Raw genomic sequence first — 17,610 nt, forward strand, 5'->3', positions numbered from 1 at the left:
AGGTCCGTATCCCGATTTTTCATGTAATATATCTTGAACATCACCCCATGTCTTACACATTCTTCATAAACATTATTATTTTTTAAAGATTATTTCTTTGAGAGAGAGTGGGGTGGGGGAGGGGAGGGGCAGAAGGAGAGGGAGAGAGACACCCAAGCAGACCACGTGTAGAGCATGGAGTGCAATGCGGGGCTCGATCTCATGACCCCAAGACCATGACCTGAGCGATAATCGAGAGTCAGATGCTTAACCAACTGTGCCACCCAGGGGCCCCAACATTATTATTTTTTTTAAAGATTTTATTTTTGAATAATCTCCACACCCAAGTGGGGCTTGAACACACAACCCCAAGATCAAGAGTCCTATGCTCTACTGACTGAGCCAGCCAGCCACCCCATGAGCATTTTTAATGGTTGAATGATCTTTTTATCATATAGTTCTATTGTAATTTTTGCAGTGATTAACCTATTACTAGACACTGGTTATTTCCAATTTCTCGCTATTTTGACTATTTTTGTACATGCACCTCGGTATGTATTTCTAATTATTTCCTTGTAAGAGACCTAGTGTTGGAATTACTGAGTCAAAAACATTTGTAAGTCTTTTTATTCGTGCTGTTAAAAAGACTCCCCAGAAAATATGCGTCAGTGTGTCGTACCAGCAGCAAGCAGGATGTAGAACGCTTAGCTTACTGCCCCCTTATCAAAAGTAAAATAATTTTTACTAACCATGGGATAAGTGAAAAAGAATTTATTTAAATTTGCAATTAATTACTAGTATGAATGGTTTTAAATGTGTGTCTCTGCTTGGGGTTTTAATTTAATTGATTCACGTGACCCCGTTATTTATTGAAGATAGCAATCTGTTGTCTGTTATATGTGTTACAAATGTTTTCTCATTGTAATGCTTAATTGAAAAATGTATTAATAACTTTTAACATCCACAAGGTTTTTCTGTTATTTTTTAAGAAACTATTTTTATTTTATTTATTTATTTATTTATTTATTTATTTAAGTAATCTCTACACCCAGCATGGGGCTCGAACTCATGACTTAGAGATCAAGCGTCACATTCTCTTCCAACTGAGCCAGGCAGGCACCCCTGAAACAATTATTTTAATTGACGTAAAATTTATATGCATTGAAATGCACAGATCTTAGGTGTACATGCTAAAGAGTTTTAACAACTATATGTACTCTGGGATGTACATGTTTTTAATTTTTATATATTCATGTTTCTTGGTCTTCTCCGCCAGTGGTCACTATTAGGAAAAAGCAAAAGACCAAAATGGATCCAAAAAAAGGTTTTGGGTGTCTTATCCGGAGAACCTGTCCATGTTATCTTTTCTTGTCTTTGGTCTATTTTACACCTCTGTAAGTTGTAGAAAACCAATATTAATGCAAATTATTCCTGTCCATAGAAATGCAAATTAGTCATGTCTGGTGGAATGGAATTGATTATTGCCCTGGGGATAGATACATTTGCATGGATTTATAAATTCCTTTTAGCATTTCTTATCTGCCTACGTGTGCGCGTGCGTGTTTCTTTGAATTCTTTTGTGAACATCTTACTGGGTCCTTGATTAGTTCATGAGTTCAATAAGCTCTTTGACATGTGTTCATTTTATACCTGCACAAGAATCGTGATCATGTCTTCTTTTAAAACGTTACCTTTAAACATCGCTAATATTTAAGGCAGGGGTTAATAGTTCATGGCCTGGATTCGTTCTGGAAACAGTTTATTTTCAAGACCAAACTGAGTTTATTTAAAAGGGTTTAACTGGGGGCGCCTGGGTGGCTCAGTCGAGTAAGCGTCGGCCTTCGGCTCAGGTCATGATCTCAGGGTGGTGGGATCGAGCCCCATGTTAGGCTCCCTGCTGCTCCCCCTGCTTTTGCACTCTCTCTCTTTCAAATAAATAAATAAAATCTTTAAAATAAATAAATAAAAGGGTTTAACTGTAGGTTAAGCCAACAGTTTAATTATGAATCATCAAGAAAAGCTAGAATTACTTCTTGCACTTAGAAAATATAAATATATTCATATGTTTCCAAATTTCCTGTAAAAGAAGGTGGAGTCCATACACTGTTGTCTTTCTGGGCCTTTGTTTTCGGTTTTGTTTTTTCTTCATTAGCTACCTCAGCTTCTTCTCAAAGGCTTAAAACTCGGGGAGCCCATGAGCTGCTAGGGAGTTTCTGGAGGGCTAGCACTATTTTCATTGATTTCTAGTACTAAAGTTCCCAGTTGACTCAAAGCATTTGTGAAATTAAGTCGTTTCCCTGGTGATATGAAAGTTTTTATGCATACACGGGAAATTGGGCTAGCCTCCAGGAGGGACAGAAGAGAGAATCTCTCCCAGGCTGGGCGACCCAGGGCACCGAGGCCCCATCTTTTGGTCCCTCCTTTGTCTAACCCAGCTCCTTCCCACTCCCCAGGCTAGTCAGAAGGCAGAACCCCAGACAGCTCCAGGAGAGAGAGTGGCAGGTGGGACTGGGGTGGGGACTGGGGGTCATGCTGCCCCGACCGGCCCCTCTGGCCAGGCGGGGTTGGGGCCATTTCCACCAGCCCGGAGGCTGCAGAAGTAGACAGCAGGGGAAACCCCTGCTCCGGGAATGACGCAGCAGGTAGACTGGGAAGTTGAAGAACAGGAACTCTAGGGCAATGGCAAGAGCACTGAGGAAGAGCTGACTGTTGTCCAGACGGAGTGGACAGTAAGAGGAACAATGAACAAGGAAGCCAAAGAGGCAGCGGTGAAGATGAAGGGCGGGCCCGTTATTGTAGGAAGAGAAGAGGGAATGAGGAGAACAGAGCTGAGGTCCTGATGCAGAAGCGGGTTCCTGATACGGCCATGCCTTGGAGGCCGAGTAGGTGGAGGTCTACGTCCCTGGAGTAGAAGAGGTGAAGGGACCGTGAGCACAGGCGGAGGAAATGTAAACCCCATGTATGCAGAAGTCACTGAGGATGAGGGCAGGACCCTGGTCCCAAAGCCGTATCATGATTGCAGACTGGCCTGGAGGAGAGGTTCGCAGCCAAGGTGTGACACCAAAGGGGTGGCTGTGGTCCTTTGTGAGGGATGTTGGGGCAGTATAGCCAGCACCTGGAACTGTGCCTTAGCTCAAATGTGCCCCAGTCAGGCGGCAGCAGTCACCCCAAATCTAGATGGGAGTGCCATCCATGGAGCAAAGACTGGCGGGTAATGACGGGGGAGAGGGGAGGGATCAGTTAATTTATGTGTATGGTGTAAGAAAGGGTCCAGTTTCGTTCTTTTGCATGAGGCTGTCCAATTTCCCAATGCCACATGTTGATGAAACTGTCCTTTCTCCATTGCATACTCTTGCCTCCTTTGTCGTAAGTTAATTGACTCTGTATGTGTGTGTTTATTTCTGGGTTCTCTATTTTGTTTCATTGATCTATGTGTCTGTTTTTGTGCCAATACTATACTGTTGTCATTACTGTTGCTTCATAATAGAGTTTGAAATCAGGCAATGTGATACCTCCAGATTTGTTCTTCTCAAAATTGTTTTGGACAATTCAGGGGCTTTCATGGTTCCATTCAAATTTTAGGATTGTTTGTTCTATTTCTGTGAAAAATACCATTGGAATTTTGGTAGGGGTGGCATTGAATCTTTAGATTGCTTTGTGTAATACAGACATTTTAACAATTTTAATTTGTCAGCACATGAGCAGGGAATATCTTTCCATTTGTTTGTGTTTCTTTCAGTTTCTTTTATCAATGTCTTATAATTTTCAGAATACAGGTCTTTCACCCTCTTGGTCAAATTTATTCCTAAGTAGTTTATTCTTTTTGATGCAATTGTAAATAGAATTATTTTCTTAATTTCTCTGCTAGTTCATTGTTAAAGAAACACAGCAGCCGCACCTGAATGGCTCAGTCAGTTAAGCATCTGCCTTCGGCTGAGGTCATGATCCCAGGGTCCTGGGATCGGGCCCCACATTGGGCTCCCTGCTCAGCGGGGAGCCTGCTTCTCCCTTTCCCTCTGCCCCTCCCCACTGCTCATTCTCTCTCTCTCTCTCTCTTTCAAATAAATAAATAAAACCTTTAAAAAAAGAAACACAACAGATATTTGTATATCAATTTTGTATCCTGCAACTTTACTCAATTTATTAGTTCTAACAGTTTTTTGATAGAGTCTTTAGGGCTTTCTACATATAATATCGTGTCATCTTCACACAGTGACAGTTTTACTTCTTCCTTTCCAATTTGGATGCCTTTTCTTTTCTTGTCTAATTGCTGTGGCTAGGACTTCCAGTACTATGTTGAGTAAGAGTGATGAGAGTGGAAATCCTTGTCTTATTCCAGATCTTAAAGGAAAGCCTCTCAGTTTTTCACCATTGACTATGATGTTGGCTGTGGGTTTGTCATATGTGGCCTTTATTACACTCAGGTACATTTCCTCTATATCCACTTTGTTGAGGATTTATCATAAATGGATGTTGAATTTTGTCAAATGCGTTTCTGCATCTATTGAGATGATCATATGATTTTTACCCTTCATTTTGTTAATGTGGTATATCCTATTGACTGATTTGTGGGTGTTGAAACATCTTTGGATCCCTGGAATAAATTCCAGTTATCATGGTGTATGATCCTTTTAATGGATGGTTAAATTTAATTTGCTAATATTTTGCTGAGGATTTTTGCATCTATGTTCATCAAGGATATCAGCCTGTCATTTCCTTTTCTGTATCATCCTTGTCTGATTTTGCTGTCAGGGTAATGCTGGCCTTGTAAAATATGTTTGGAAGCATTTCTCCCTCTTCTATTTCTTGGGAGAGTTTGAGAAGGATTGGTATTAATCGTTCTTTGAATGTTTGGTGGAATTCACCTGTGAAGTTGTCTGGTCCTGGACTTTTATTTGTTGGAGGGTTTTTGATTACTGATTCAGCCTCCTTGCCAGTAATCGGTGTGTTCAGGTCTTCTATGTCATCATGCAGGTTTATAAAAATATCTACAATAGCAGGAAATTATGTGAGAATCTGGCTATTATATTTTTTAATGAAAACCTTATGAACTGGTCACTAAACACATGAAAAGATATATAATTTCACTAATAATACAAAAATACATATTAAAACAATATAACATTACATGATGATCATATTGACAAAAATAAACATTAATACCCAGTTTGATGAAGAAGCAGAAAAACAAGCACTATTATAAACTGTCGGTAGAAGCGTAAATTGAAGGAGCCTTCTGGAATGTGATTTAGAGAAATTTACCAATATTATTTTATTTTATTTTTTTAAAGATTTATTTATTTGAGAGAGAGAGAGAGAGCATGTGCCTGGTGGGGGGAGGGGCAGAGGGAGAGAATCTTGGGCAGACTCCGTGCTGAGAGTGGAGCCCACCACGGGACTTGATCTCACAACCCATGAGATCATGACCTGAGCTGAAACCAAGAGTCGAATGCTTAACTGACTGAGTGACCCAGATGCCCCTTTTTCTTTCTTTTTTTAAAATTTTATTTATTTATTAGAGTGCGTGAACATGAGTGGGGGGGAGGGGCAGAGGAAGAGGGAGAAGCAGACTCCCCGCTGAGCAGGGAGCCCAATGCAGGGCTCAATCCCAGGACCCTGAGATCATGACCTGAGCCGAAGGCAGTCGCTTAACCGACTGAGCCCCCCCAGGCGCCCCCCAGGTGCCCCTTTAAATTTTTTATTTTAAGTATGCTTCATGCCCAACGTGGGGCTTGAGCTCATGACCCTGAGACCAAGAGCTGCTTTCTCTACCAACTGAGCCAGCCAGGTGTGGAAGAATTTATCAATATTTTAAATGGGCATACCCTTTTTTTTTTTTTTAAGATTTGTTTATTTATTTATTGGAGAGAGAGAGAGAGAGAGACCGCACTAGCGAGGTGAGAGGAGGAGAGAGAATCCTCAAGTAGACTCCCCACTAAGCACAGAACCCAACATAGGACTTGACTCAGGGCTCGATCCCAGGACCCTGAGATCATGAACTGAGCTGAAATCAAGAGTCAAGACGATTAACTGACTGAGCCACCTAGGTGCCCCAATGGGCATACCCTTTGAATCAGCTTTGCACTTCCGGATATCAATCCTAGAGAAAATTCATGCATATGCATATAGAGACATGCACCCACTAGATAAAATATTGAAAAATGGAATCAACCTAAATATTGATAAATAGTGGAGTGGTTATGGCTTTGCCATGATCTAGGTACAGTTGATTCTCATTACTTACAGTAGTCACGTTCTATAAAGTATTACGAACACTGAATTAGCAAATATAGAACCATTGCTCTTAGAAGAAATGCAGGTTAGGTTCCTGGGAGCCTCTGCCTACATTTTCTTTCTTTTTTAAGCTTTTTTTCCTTTTAGATGTTTTTTTTAAAGATTTTATTTTTAAATAATCTCTACACCCCACGTGGGGCTCCAGCTCACAACCTTGAGATCAAGAGTCGCAGGCTCTGCCGACTGAGCCAGCCGGGTGCCCCATATGTGTTTCTGTTTAAAGACACTTCACTGGGGAGGTTAGGGGATGGCGTAACCGGGTGATGGGCGTTAAGGAGGATATGTGATGTAATGAGTACTGGGTGTTTTGTGCAATTGATAAATCACTGAACTCTACCTCTGAAGCTAATAATACACTATATGTTAATTAATTGAATTTAAATAAAACAAAATTTAAAAAAGTAAAAACATTTAATATGTTATTTCTTACAAATAATTAATTGCATGGTCTTTCAATGATTTAAAGTCAGGGGCTTTGGAGGTTATTTGCCTTAAATAGGTTCCTTTGCCAGCAACCTAGTAAATCAAGCCAGTCTAACCAGTGCCATAAACCTGCTTTTCATATAACCCTTTTCGTGTCTGACACTTAGCAGGTATTTTAAAAATTCTTCTGCCGCTTACCCATGTGCAAAACATGCCTTGCCTCCAAATTTAACATTTTTTATGCTGTGTCACCTTTTGAAATGTTTGAGCCAGTCAGTTCTAGTGGAAGAGATTTCACATTTTCCTCCAAGCCTCACAACAATGTGGCCAACTATACTGTTACATTGGCCGTCATCTCATGAATCCAGGAATGTAGCCACTTTTCTACATTTGCCAGAAGTTTACCCTGCACTGCAAATAGTTACTTGAGCACTTTCTGGAGCAGCTGCACGTGCAGATTGGCTCCTCTCCTCCTCCTTTTGCTAGGTGTGTGTGTTGTTGATTCCTTAACATAGAATTCACAGCCAACCCACACTGACTCATGTCTGAATAAAGCTCATCTAACACATGTATTTTTTTCCATAAGGTGCATCAAAGTCTTCTTTGTTTTTTCCCAGTCTTATTGAGAAACAGTTGACATATATCACCATATAAGGTACACAGTAGAGTGGATTGATTTACATATTGTGAAATGGTTACTGCAACAGGTTCAGCTCACATGCAGCCTCCTGGAACCAGGGAACACTAGATAGCACTGCGACACTGCCCTTTTCATTTAAAAAGTGAAATCAACAACAACACGCACAAAAATGCAAAACACATGGCATTAAATAGACTGCCCAAAGGGCACTTGTTTGTGGTGTGAAAGCTGAAACAAGAGAGCAGAGCCTCGATTGTTCAGCCTTGGCCGGGGACGTGCCCATCAAGCCACTGAAAGTGTTTACTGCTCTGCACGTGTCTCTCAGTGACCCCAGAAGCGCTGGGAGTATTCACGTGGGGATTACAAATACATTTTGGAGAGTAGGCAAATTTGCAAATAGGGAATCCGCAGATAATGAGTATGGACTGTATCTGTTAAATAAGGTAAATCAGTAGGTACTTGCAGAAGGAGGCCCACGGTGTGTGTTTAAGTGGGAAAAGAGAGCCACAGAGCACTATGTACAAAGATCGAAAAAGCAAATTCTTATGAGGGCCAGAGAGGCAACAGAAAATGGTGAGGTGGGTCAGTGGAAGATTTCTGGGAATAGCGGGGGCTGGAGAAGAGGAGGGCTCTTCCCACCTGCAGGGGGCAGCCCATTGCTTGGTGCTACTCCCTTGTTATAGGCAGAAGTGCGGGGCCAGTGTTGCTTTATCTTGCAAGTTTTCAATATTTTCATGAAATATTCCAATTTGAAATGTTGGCAACTAATTCAAAGTTTAAAAAAATGCTATATAGGTCAAGCGAAATCCATTATAAGCCCACAGGCTGCCAGATTGTGGCCCCAGGGTGTAGTGGTGTTTGTGAGAAAAGCAGATGTGTGAATGGAAATGTACAGGAAAAGGTCTGGGAGGTTACACCACCAGACCTTTAATGGTGATTTCCTTGGGATAGAGGAAAAGAATATGGCTGTTGAAGACAGAGGTAGGTCTTCATCTTTTCTGTATTATTTGAGACCTTGACCATGAATATATAATTATGTATTATTTACCTGCTTTAAAAGGAAGAAGAAAAGGGGGCACCTGGGTGGCTCAGTGGGTTGGGCATTCTGCTCTCAGTTTTGGCTTAGGTCTCCCTCGCTGTCCGCCCCTCCCCCTGCTCATGTTCTCTCTCTCTCTAAAATAAATGAATAAAATCTTTAAAAAAAAAAAAAAAAAGAGGGACGCCTGGGTGGCTCAGTCAGTTAAGCATCTGCCTTCAGCTCAGGTCATGCATGATCTCAGGGTCCTGGGATTGAGTCCCACGTTGGCTCCTTGCTCATCAGGGAGTCTACTTCTCCCTCTGCCTGACACTCCCCCTGCTTGTGCACTCTCTCTCTCTGACAAATAAATAAATTTCTTTTAAAAAGTGGGGGAGGGGGAGAGAAAAGAGCCCTATGAATCGAAAGACCAAAGAATATTTGTCCTATGGCTCCCTACATTGGGCAATATCAGTGCTCTCTGCCTTGGATCACCAGCCCTCAGGAAGCAAAGACTGTATATATATATATATATATATATATATATATATATATATATATATATATATATATATATATATATATAGGGTTTTTTAAAAGATTTTATTTTTAGGGGTACCTCGGTGGCTCAGTTGGTTGGGCATCTGCCTTTGGTTCAGTTCGTGATTCCAGGGTCTTGCTATCTCTCTCTCAATAAATAAAATAATATCTTTAAAAATTTTTTTTTAAGATTTTATTTTTAAGTATTCTCTATACCCATCGTGAGTCTTAAACCTACAACCCCAAGACCAAGAGTTGCATGCTCTACTGATTAAGCCAACCAGGTGCCCCAGTAAAGATTGCATTTTTAAAAAAAAAGATTGATTGATTGATCTGAGAGAGAGAGAGAGCAGGAGCAAAGGCACAGAGGGAGAGAGAATCTCAAGCAGACTCCCTGCTGAGCTTGGAGCCTGACACGGGTCTTGATCTCAGGACCCTGAGGTCAGGACCTGAGCCAAAACTAAGAGCTTAACCTACTGCGCCACCCAGGTGCCCCCCGTAAAGATTGTATTTTTAATTAGCATGGTTTTAGTTGTTCCGGGAATGTTTGTTTTCAGGGAATGGAAACCCACTTAGAATAGCTCCAGACCGAAAGAGAGATTTGGTGGGAAGGGATAGGGCCACCTGGTAGCATGGGGCAGGGGCAGCAATAAAACCAAGCCCACAGGGCACTACAACCAAAATCGAGAAGCCATGTGGCCTGGCCCAAGATCCAGCCCCCTTGTCCTCCTGTATCTGCTGCTGACACTGGATTCATTCTTCTGGTTGGTAAATCTGCTTCCTCAGCTCAGGCTTCTCTGGTCGTGCAGTCTCAAGTAGGGGGTCTCCAGAGTGTCACGTCCGTATTTCTGGGAGAGACAATCTGACTGTAACCACTGAGTTTGAGACCTAGATCAAAAGTCCTCTCCCAGTCCAACCATCTGTCCAGGGAAAAGTGGAGTTCCTGCAATGCATACTGGCTCTGGGGACCCACCCCAGTAGGAAGGGCATTTCTCACAGATGAAGGATGTGGCCTGGGGAGGGACCTCAAAAGGTGTCCACAGGTGTAACCACAGGTTCCTTGTTTATAGGCACTTGTAAACACTGGATCTGATAAAACATGTTAGTTCGTCAGGAAGGTAGCAGAACAAAGTGGCCAAGATTTGGGATTTTGTTAGGATGACCAAGAATCCTGATTTGTCCAGGTCTGAAGGAGTTTCCAGGATGCAGGATTTCAGTGAAAATCAGGACCGTTTTTAAGCATTTCCCAGGATAAGGGACATTTACTGCTAAAACCAAGAAAAGTCCCAGGTAAATCAGGATGAGTTGGTCCCCCTGGATTTTGGAGTTAGATCTGGTTTTGAATCCTGGCTCAGCTGCCACAGCTGTGTGTCACCCTGGGCAAGTCACTTGACCTCCTATACCTTAGTTTCCTCCTTGTGAAATGAGGACAGTAATAGTCCTCACCTTACAGAATGAGATAAACCCCTGGCAAGTGCTCAAAAAAATTTTAGGCAATTGAATAATACACACAGTAAAAATAGGAGTAAAATGAACAGGTCTCACTTCCACCTCTTTCTGTCAGCCCACAGGTCCTTACTTGCCCTCCTTAGAAGTAAGCAGTCTTGGGGCCTGGGTGGCTCAGTTGGTGAAGTGTCTGCCTTCAGCTTAGGTCATGATCCCAGGGTCATGGGATCAAGTCCCGCATCAGGCTCCCTGCTCAGTGGGGAGCCTGCTTCTCTCTCTCCCTCTGCCCCTCTTCCTGTTTGTGCTCTCTCTTTCTTCTCTCTCTCTTTTTCAAACAAATAAGTAAAATCTTTTTTTTTAAAGAAGTAACCAGTCTTAGCGGTTTCTCATGTATCTTTACAGAGAAAGTCTATGAATTATAGAAATATGTATATACAGATTTTTTTTAAGATTTTATTTATTTGTCAGAGAAAGAGAGCACAAGTAGGGGGAGCAGCAGGCAGGTGGAGGAGCAGACTTCCTGCTGAGCAAGGAGCCCTATGTGGGACTCCATCCCAGGACCCTGAGATCATGACCTGAGCCGAAGGCAGACGCTTAACCTACTGAGCCACCCAGGCGCCCTATACAGATCTTTTAAATTCAGATGTTGGTAGGCTACACTCCCTGCTCTGCTGTTGGCTTTCTTCCTCATATAATACTATATCTTGGAAGGCATTCCACATCAGAACTTTTAGATTTTCCTCATTATTTTTAATGGCTGCATAATATTTCACGGGAATATCCTCATTCACATAGCCTGTTGACTGACATTTGGGACGCCTGTTGACTGACATTTGGGACGCCTCCAGTCATTTGTTACTCTAGGCATTATGACGAACGATGTGATATTATCTTGTCTATACGTCTTTGTGCACTTTGTGCGTTAGGTGCACACACAGAAGTGTGTCTGTAGGACAAACTGAAGTGGAAGTGCTGGGTCAAAGGTGCTCTTGTTACCATTAGTTATCGTTATTTATATTATCAGTGTCTAAGAAGTCCGATGTTGGGTCCACTCTTCCCTTCTGCAGGCAGAGAGCAGCTATGCCTCTGATCATAGAGACCCACATCTAGTGCCTTTTGTGAGTAAGAAGTCATTTAAGTCCCAGTGCCCAAAACGTGGAAGATTCTAGAACACCTCTACTACTTCTCCTCTCCTTCCACACCCCTTCTTCTTTCCCTGTCCACATCAGCACGTGACTTCATTCCCAAGAAATGGATCAGTTGAGATGGTGTCTTAGCCCGGGTTCCTTAGGAAACAGAACCCGAGGCACAGTTTATATACTAGCACTAGATGGAAGCAGATATTCCCAGGGGAGCAGGAATGCTGGGAAGAGGGGAGTGAACCAAGGAAAGAGGAAGAATAGATGTGAGAGCAGGCATTATGGTGCTGGCCACAGCTTTTGCAAGCATAGTCACTTCCTGTGTCTCACGGGACATCTGAGAAGCCCGATGAAGCTTCTGCATCTCTGAGCTTCTGTGGGGGGGGGTCTGGCGTGGAGGAAGGGAGGGAGGGGGGACAGTGTCTACAGGCCGCTGAAGTCTCTCTTTAGTCAACGTTTGCCCCTCAGGATATCAACTCCCTCTCTTATGAGTTGAGCAGCCCGATTCCTCCAGCCCTTACCACGAACACTAGGACCCGGGACAGCCTCTGTGGCTGCCGTGAATCTGCAGGGGGCCTGTTGCGTGCATCCATGGACTTGGAGGGGCGCCACAGGCCACAGAGACCCTGCACGGCAGGGGGCAGAAGCATGGATGCCTGGATGCCGGTATGAGGCCAGGTGTTGTTTTGTGCCCTCACGTGACCCGAGGGACCTGGAGCAGCCCCAGAGCAAGTCACTGCTAGTGTGCTGGCCAGAAAGCAAGGCAAAGACAGGATTTGAATGGCGCGTAAAGTGAGTTTGGTACAGATGGGGACATTGCCATAGGGCACTGATCCCGAGATGCAGATTTTATCCCCATTTAGTGGCATCAATGAGGTCAGGATGCATCTTACAACTGACAACATATTAGAGCCTAACTGGCAGTTTTGCTCCCTTCCTTAGTGGTACGTGGTGGCATTTTAGATGAAATACGGTAATGTATTTAGGCTGATGTGTGTCAGCTTGTCTCTTGATATCCCGGGCCCAGAAATATTCTCACAAAAGAGGCACGCCCATCTCCTATGGGAAAGACCCATAAAAGGAAGAGCAATTAACAAATTCATAAATCAGGGACCTCATATTTCTGTTGTTGATAATAAACAGTCACTACAATTAATATGGCCATTTGTTGCTTGCAGATATCAGTGCTTGAAAATGTTTGTCAAGGTCAAGTCCAGGCTGTGAAACAGAAGTTCTTTTGTGTGTTCAGAGTGAGGAATGGCTTAATGAAGATAGAATTCCTTGCTGAAGATTAATGACTCCTTCCCTTTGACGAAAATGCAACGGCAGGATTCCACTCTTTTTCTTTTTTTTAAGATTTTTATTTATTTATTTGAGAGGGAGTGAGAGCGAGAGAGATCACAGAGGAAGAGGGAGAAGCAGACTCGCCGCCCGAGTAGGGAGCCTGATATGGGGCTCGATCCCAGGACCCTGGAATCATGACCAGAGCTGAAGGCAGATGCTTAACCGACTGAGCCACCCAGGCGCCCCCCATTCATTTGAAATGTCCAAGATAGGCAGACCCGTAGAGACAAAAATTAGATGAGTGTTTGCCTAGGAAATGGGAGAAAGGAGGCATCCGGAAAATGGGTGATGGGTTTCTCTTGGGGGGTGATGGAAATGTTCTGTAATTAGATAGTGGTGATGGTTGTCCAACTCTGTGAATATACTAAACACCACTGACTTGTACGCTTAAATTTTTTTAATTTTATGCTATATGAATTTTATCTCAAAAACATTTTTTAAAATGAAGCCAACATAGCACATTGCCTGCAACTTTAATCAAATATTCTTTTTGTTTCTACGGTATAGGAAAAGAAAATGCCGCTTACATCATTGTAGTAGAAAGAAATGCCTTCTGATCTTCGTTGTTCCCCAAGTAGTACAGTGAAAATCTCATGGCTTTATTTTAGTGTAATGTAAAGTATAAGGTTCCCAGTAAATACAGTGCTGTGTTAATGTCATTGAAAGTTAAAAATGATCAAAATTTTAAAAGACATTTAAAAGTTAAAAAAAAAAAAAAAGCAACCCCCTTTTACCCCCCCCCCCGCCCCCACCCAGGGTGATTCATGAAGCTATTAAGGTTTAAGAAGCACTATTCTAAAGTTCATCTCCTTGACTACAAGACCTCCATGTCCTTCCTCACCCTCACTTGGAAAATTCTTCCCTTTTCTTACAGGCATCCCCAGATGTGTCACTCCCTCCCTTGTTAAGCTTGGCCCTGCCACGTCCTCCAGGCAATGCCACCCCCACGGGTTAGCAGTTCTGGGTTGCAAGGCGTCCCTGAGCCCCACAGAGCATAGCGGGTGCCCAAAGCAGCTTCTGTTGGGCACGGTTCTCTGCATTTCTTCGTCTGCTTTCCTAAGTAGCTGAAAAAACACTCCAGCCACCAAACTGTTCCCCAGATTGCCTTCATCTCTTCTTCTCCCCAGGCACCCCCAAAATCTCCTCTCTCCTTCTTTAAACAAAAAAGAGTAAGACACCAGATGTCAGTACACATAAGAACATCCAATGGAGTAGGGAAAGAAAGAAATCTCCCTTCTCCCCGGAAATATCTGAACTGTAGTTTCTGCTCAGCCAGAATTTTTTAGTACACACACACACACACACACACACACACACACACACACACACAGAGGGAAGATACGTAGCAAAATATTAAGTGTTTTTTTAGTGGGTGGTAGGATTTCTCTATTTCTCTATATTTCTAATTTTTTTAAAAATAAAGGCTTATTACTTATATAATCATAAAAATAAAAGGTTTTTGTTAGAGGAAATAAGAAACTCCCCATGGTGATGGAATATGTGATTTCAACATGCATTTTTAAATAGAGAATGTCTGTCTTGCAAAAATTAGCCTGTGAGGGTCACAAAGGCTTCCTCATACGATTCACAGTACACAGAAAAGTCTTTTATGAGCGATGTTGGCTTACCAGAGACAGGAAACAAAGTTGGTTCCCAGATCTTAGAAGGAGGTTGTAGGGAAGCCTTCTGGAAATCTGGGGCCCTCCTCCAAATGAGAACATATCTTTACAGAAGATAAACTGTATCTTCTGTAAAGGGGGAGTTCTTAAGAGAACTACCTCATTATCATATCAGTTGGTGATAATCCCTGCCCGATCCTTTTTATCACATTAGGCATTAGGTGCTTTGTTACGAATCTCTACCAAGAAGGAATTGAATTGGTTAATTATCCTGGAAGTGGTTCAGCTTCAAAGGGTTTCTAATAATTTTGCTGTTTGTTATTATGAGCAAGGATGAAATCTGCTCATTTTGTTTCTAATTTTATTCTCTTTTAGGTGAATTATCTGAACCCTTCACAAAGAGTACATTTGAATGGGTAATTCTAAAACACGGCATTAAAAAATTAACGGGTTCATTGAGAAAGATGTAAAATACAGACGAGCCAAGTTATTCCCATGTTTATGGTGTATACGTGTGTGTGCACACACATGCATGGATTTTTTTTTTTTCAACAGAAATGGTGCACAAGTGGGGAATTTTTCAGTTTCAAGTGCCTGAACTTTACCACTCAAACTAGCTTAGGCAAGAGAGGAATATTTATTGACTCATAAAACAAGCTTAAGGAAAAGTCAGAGTTATTTCTGGCCTCAGTGACCAAAGACTTAAAGTCTCTCAGGACTGCTTCCCTGCTTCTGGCTCTGTGTGTGTGACCCCGCTCATTCTCTCAGGCTGCAGTTCACGTGGCAGGAAACATGGCTGCCCATCCCCACAGCCTCACATCTTCCTATCTTCACCTGTAGGCAGGAAAAGGGCTTTTTTCTTTGGTTCCAGATTCAGAAGTGCCAGGGCAGGTCCCTGACAGGCTCAGCTTGAGTTACCTGCACACTCTCTGACAGACCGTCATGGCAAGGTGGCACGGTACTGTGACCAGCGCAGTCTGGGTCCAGTACCCACTTCCAGACCACACCCTGTGACAGAGGGAGGGTATATAAGAAGACGCCAGCTCGCATCTGAACCATGGGTGCTGTTTTCTCTAGAAAGATCAGGTGCCATTTCTTGTAGAAGGATAATGTGCAGGTGGACAATGACAGATATCCACCACATACCAATGGAATCATATTTCACCTGTCTTGCCACATGGGTTTTTTTTTACATTTTTCATTTTTCCATGTTCTACATTATTTCAGTAGTGATAGCATTTAATGGCAGAGCGATATTCTATCCCGGAACCCAGACACGATGACTAGAAGTGACCAAGACAAGAGCCACCCACTAAGGTTGGCAGAGCAGGGAGACAGAGGATGCCCGAGTCCTTGATGGCACCCCAGAGCTGCTGTCCCAGCCCTACTTCTGCACTTCTTGATACATGAGAAAAACAGCTCCTAATTTGGTGACACCACAGGGGTCAGGCTTCTCTTACATATAGCTACGTGTAGTTCCTTATAGAGATGCTTCCAGGCAGCCTTCCGCCATTAAAAGTAGGCCAGGAAATTTATCGCCAATGGGAGAAGAGGGAAAGTGATAAGAACCCCAGAGAGGTTGAAAGGGAAACTGACATAAAAGAAATTGCTTTTTTGAACTATTAAAGGAAGCTGACCCAGAGAGCATCCCCAAGTCAACATGTGGTAGTTGCAGTAGGGTAGAAATGGCAGCCATAGATGAATTGGGCAGAAAGAGGGTCAGAGGTAGTACCCAAGACTTATGCTGTGGAGCATGGAGGGTTCCAGAAGTCTCCAAGTGTTTCCAGTGAAGGTAATAGAAGTAGCTGAAGTTAAGAGCCAAGAAGCCTCCCAAAGGGTCACCATATGGTTGAGGACCTGTGGCCAAGGTTTCAGGGCAGCAGCCTAAGCAGGTATCAGAGAGAACAGGCCACCAGGTGTGAACGGGACATTGGAGGTATGAAATGAGTCCAGAGGGTGACATGGAGATCTGGTGAGGTGAACACAAGTGGAGGGGCAGGAGCCAGTGGAGACAGTCAGCTGAGAACTGGGGTCACTTTCCCCAGTGTTTCCCCTTGCACCCCGATAATATCTTGGGGAAGGGTGAGTGGAGGAGAGACCCTTGGGGGAGAGAGACAGCTCTCATAGGGAGTTTAAACTTTACATTGACTAATGTTTACCCAAATTTCACTATTTTAAACCCAAAATGTTATTTTTAACTGGTAAGCTAAAGAACTGCCCAGTAGTGAGAATCTCCTCAGGAATCTTAGTTTAATTATATTTTTAAAAAACCTTTTTTTTTTTTTTTTTTTACATCTGGGTCATACTGTGTACATTGTGACTGCCCACCCCCCCTTCCCCATACGTGTCTCTACTAGAAGTTTCCTGAGGGAGGTGTCACAGGAGTTTGACGGAGTATGTCACAAGGAAAATCCCCTTTAGTCCTGTGGCAGCCAATCTCCAAGGTGGCCCAATGATCCATGCCTCCTAGTATTCATGTCCTTGTCCCACACTGTACCAGGGTTGGTCTGCATGACCAAGAGCACATGGCAGAAGAGATGGTATATCACTTCCAAGATTAGGGAAGCTTCTGCTTCTTTCTCTCAGCTCACTCTAGGGAAACCAGCTGCCATGTTGTGAGGAGAGGCCTATGTGTGAGGAGACAGTCACATGAATGAGATTGGGAGCAGATCCTCTGGCCCCAGTCAGGCGTTCGGATAACTGCAGCCCCAGTCAACACCTGGAACGCAACCTCATGGGAGACCCTCGGTTAGAGAAACCCAGCTAATGTTCAGATTTCTGACCCATAGAAACCATAATAAATGTTTGTCATTTCATACAACAAAGTTTGAGGGGTAATTTGTTATGCAGCAATAGATAATAGACTCCCTTAGAAATGCCGGTTACGTGGGGTGTCTGGGTGGCTCAGTCAGTTAAGACTGACTGAAATCAAGAGCTGACTCTTGATTTCAGCTCAGGTCATGATCTCAGGGTCATGAGATCGAGCCCCATGTCTGCACTGAGCATGGACCCTGCTTAAGATTCTTTCTCTCTAGGGCACCTGGGTGGCACAGTTGGTTAACTGTCCAACTCTTGGTTTCAGCTCAGGTCGTGATCTCAGGGTAACGGAATGGAGCCCCACATGGGGCTCCATGCTCAGCATGGAGTCTGCTTGAGATTCTCTCTCCCTCC

This window comes from Ursus americanus, chromosome 28 (assembly GCF_024610735.1).
Source record: "Ursus americanus isolate L20-20 chromosome 28, mUrsAme1.1.p, whole genome shotgun sequence".
Lineage (NCBI taxonomy): Eukaryota > Metazoa > Chordata > Mammalia > Carnivora > Ursidae > Ursus > Ursus americanus.